Source organism: Schistocerca americana, chromosome 2, assembly GCF_021461395.2.
Source record: "Schistocerca americana isolate TAMUIC-IGC-003095 chromosome 2, iqSchAmer2.1, whole genome shotgun sequence".
Classification (NCBI taxonomy): domain Eukaryota; kingdom Metazoa; phylum Arthropoda; class Insecta; order Orthoptera; family Acrididae; genus Schistocerca; species Schistocerca americana.
In genome coordinates, this window is record NC_060120.1 from 947,458,597 (window position 1) to 947,463,003 (window position 4,407).

The 4,407-nt window shown below is 43.7% G+C and overlaps 1 non-coding gene across 1 annotated transcript; it reads left to right on the forward strand.

Annotated features, from left to right (window-relative positions):
* The first annotated feature begins 426 nt into the window (after window positions 1–426).
* Window positions 427–499, forward strand: Trnat-agu. Its single transcript has one exon. It is a non-coding gene; the product is annotated as a tRNA-Thr (tRNA).
* The last annotated feature ends 3,908 nt before the right edge of the window (window positions 500–4,407 follow it).

The following is a 4,407-nucleotide window of genomic DNA, read 5'->3' on the forward strand; positions in this document are numbered from 1 at the left end:
CGAAAATGTAAACCGGACAGGGATTCGAACCCGGGACCTCCTGCCTACTAGATAGGCGCGGTAACCACTATGCCATCGACCCACACTCCCATCGAACACCACCTATCTGCAGTCTCTGTCCATTACAATCCTGTTCGCTTCTCAGAGATTCCCACAAGGGGTCGGACGTATTTGTGCATTCGCACTGAAGAAAGTGGATCCATTGCCCGGCCAGGGTTATCAATTATTAATAATTGATAAGCCTGGCTGGACAATGGATCCACTTTCTTCGTGCGAATGCACAAATACTTCCGACCTCCTGCGGGAATCTCTGATTAGCGAACAGGAGTGTAATGGACAGAGACTGCGGATAGGTAGCATTCGGTGGGAATGTGGATGGACAGTGAGGCGTACCGACGCAGTCCATGCAGTGGCGATAATGTTGTCTCCCGGATGGCGTAGTGGTTACCGCACCTGCCTAGTAAGCATGAGGTCCCGGGTTCGAATCCTGGTCCGGTACACATTTTCGTTCGTCGCCGCTAATTCCGCTTAATGTCCCGTTACAGTTGATACCTCTTCAATTTACGTATAGTGTTTCACAGCTGCGGGATCTGCGTGGAGTCTGTTCTTTTGAAGCAGGTATTAAGGAAAGCAAGAGAAACAACAATTAAGACGCAAAGATAAAAGAAAATTGTCAGAAATGAAAAAGACACGTTCATAAAAATACGATGTACCGCAAGAAATGTTGTGGTTTTCGGGTTCATCTATAGTTTCAATATGGAAACAGAGAATTCCACATACATTTGCAAAAGTACGCAAATGGGACATAAATGTAAATCCAGCCACAAATTACGTTCCTACTTCTACCATAACGTATAATGCTGTATTGCCACAAAGTATTTCATTTTTAACATTTCTTTCGCCAGATACACTTAACTACAAAAGTTATTACCAGTTATTTCCAACAAATGGTTGGGACATAGAGGACTAGGTATTTAATACTGAAATTTGCTGATATACAGGATGTCCCAGAAATGTTGCCACAAACTTCGGGGGTTTGTGGAGGGTGTCTTGAGGAACAAATAGAGGAGAGGTACCAGCGTGTGGAAACGTTGTGCAGCGACGCTGCAGAGCGTCGGAGCTGTAGGTGCCAGCCCCTGCCGCTAGACCAACCGCCCAGCGGCAAACGAGGCTCTCTAAGCTGACCAACCGTACACTGAACTCCTCGGAATGTTGTTTGTTACTCAGTGATCGTCACTTATTCCCACGATCGCCAGTGGAGAAGATGCAGCTTGCTACTGCGTAGAAAGACCTTGACTCCTATGAATACAGTGCTCTGTTGCCTTCGTGGTTGTCGCTTTCGGACATAGGTTTTGTAACGTCACCGGTTTTTCTAGTCGGTAGTTGATAGGTTAGTATTGATCAGCCCTGGCTAAAACTCGGCGATAGTCGGCAGAGCGATGATACTGTTATTAAGTAAAGACGACGTTACAAAAAGCAGTGCTGAACTCTCGACGTGTGCGTGATATTTACTTCACCAATTGTGACCAATATTACGCTACTCTTCGTAATTAACTCGTTTATGGCTCAAATGGCTCTCAGCACTATGGGACTTAACATCTATGGTCATCAGTCACCTAGAACGTAGAACTACTTAAACCTAACTAACCTAAGGACATCACACAACACCCAGTCATCACGAGGCAGAGAAAATCCCTGACTCCGCCGGGAATCGAACCCGGGAACCCGGGAGCGGGAAGCGAGAACGCTACCGCACGACCACGAGTTGTGGACTAACTCGTTTATATTCAGTGGTTTAACAGTTGCTATTAAAATATTAATGATAAGTTCAATTTAGTTCCACCGACACTAACCTCCCCATAGTTTGGTTGTAATTTCAAATCTCGAGTAAGTCGTAACATTGCGATTGCTTCCTAACGTCAAAGAGTTTGTATATAATGGCCGAGCACTTCAGTCAAATATTATCGCAGCACTCAAAAGATCACAGTTACGTCTCTAAACAATTCTGTAATTTGGAATCACAAATGCGTAAATTGGCACGAAAGGGTGGTTTATTTCACAATAACAATCACTTTCTAACAAGGCCGTGAGGAAGAAGCTTTCTCAGGTGGTGGTGGGTGTGGGGAGGGGGGGGGGAATTTATAAATTGTCTGCTTTAAAACTATTGCCAAGTTCCAGAGTCCATTTGCAATTACAAATGAAGTTAATTGTCTATCTGTTCAATGCCTAACTAGAGTTGAGTTCGAGTTATCTAATTAAAAAGTTCACTGCGGTCTAATATAAGGTAGTCCTCTATCTGAATTCGAAACGATGTTATAGTTGAAGTCAATGTTTCATTTCACTGCGTCATAGTAGATCGCAATTATCAGTCCTCGAAAAACAATCTAGCCGTGCCTACATGTACGAGTATTCAAACAAGTCTGACCAGCTTCGGCTAACTCTCGTAACGTAGTGACAATGGACCAAATTTTCCTTAGCCATTACTCACGATTCTGAAAGAGTACGCACATGAAGTATTCTTTGAAATCATTGGTTCTACTTTGCTAATTTTAATTATAATGATTTTGCGATTTACTATGATTTTGAGTTTGAGTTTACTGAGATTCTATCTTTCTTTTGTAAGTTGATAAATTACTAAGTATAAGGTTCTTGTTTCAATTACTGGTTATTACCCAAATAATAGTGTTAAATGAAACTTTGGTTACTTGTTCACTTTTCATGGAATTTGGAACTTGTTTTGGGGAAATTTTAGGGGTATTGGTTGCTAATTCTTCTTTTTTCATTTTTCGCCCGAGGAAGTGGCATTACACTTTCCAACCACAGTTTATTTTCCAACTGCATACCGAGAAACATTGGAGATTTCACAGGGTTGCAGGAGAGAAAGAAACTGCGGATGGAAAACGATGTCCGGAACCGTCGTGCACCGAGGAAACAGAGCATCGCAGTCATAGGAGGAAAGGCCTTTCTACGCAGCAGGTAGCTGCGTCTTCTCCAGATACGTTTCGCCTACGGTCCGACAGCGTACGAGGTCAAGTTTGCTGCCGAAGGGATGGCCCAATGGCAAGCGCCGGCGTCTGTAACATCGACGCTCTTTAGCGTCGTCGGATGACTTTTCCGGACTCGTGCTCCTGTCCTTGACTTGTTCCTCAAGACATGCACTGGAACCCCTCGAAGTCCGGCGCGCCGGCCGATGTGGCCAGCGGTTCTAGCCGCTTCAGTCTGGAACCGTGCGACCGCTACGGTCGCAGGTTCGAATCTTGCCTCGGGCACGGATGTGTATGATGTCCTTAGGTTACTTAGGTTTAAGTAGTTCTAAGTTCTAGGAGACTGATGACCTTAGATGTTCAGTCCCATAGTGCTCAGAGCCATTTGAACCATTTTTGAAGTCCGCCGCAACATTTCTGGGAGACCGTGTATAATAAACGTGTACAGATGAAAATCTATATCATATATTGATTGATTTCAGGAATGTGTTAGCCACCGTACCAAATTATCGGCTGAGAACGAAGATACGGTCATACACAGAGTCATCACAAAAACTTTTGTATATATCGTAGAAAACCTAGACAGCAGTTCAATAGTTTTGACTTTTGGAGCAGGTCGAATGGAGGCGCCAACGTATATGGAATGTTAGTTGAGTTTCAGTGAAACTTTTTAGTATAGAATACTTATCTTTAGTAGAAATCCATGTCTATACGAGTTACGACATATATTTAAAATCACAGAGCACAATGGTAACTATTCTGGTATAGAATAACTTCGTAATGTAACGTTGGAACAGTTTTTGTCCTGTACCGAATGACAGTCAAATATCATTTTCATTTAACTACAAACTTCGGTACACAATTCTAATAACACTATCTCGCTGTATCATCAGAACTTCGTTGATGCTGCTATAAGAGGGGGGTTAGCAGCGCTGCAATCTGACAAATAGACTTTCAGCAGCAGCGTACGGAACTCTCAAGGGCATGTGTTTTCGACGTCACTCATTCGTGGCTGCGTCTGGTAGCTACCGTCGTTAGCTTGTGGTTTCTTCGCGAGATACGAACTTTAACATTGGACCTCACTTTTCGGACGACAGTACAAAAACATGATAAGCTCTAAGATATTAATTGATTAATATAACCTGGTACATTAGACGGGTCAGCGAATTTTTAATTCAAATGGAAGTAACTTCGGGTCTTCCACCCCCCCCCCCCCCCTCCCTCCAAAAAAAATTGATAAAAGCAATGATTTCAATACACAGAAAGAACAGGTATAATTCACAGCCCTCTTAGATAGTACTCCTCGCGGGATTAGCCGAGCGGCCTGAGGCCCTGCAGTCATGGACTGTGCGGCTGGTCCCGGCGGAGGTTCGAGTACTCCCTCGGGCATGGGTGTGTGTGTGTTTGTCCTTAGGATAATTTA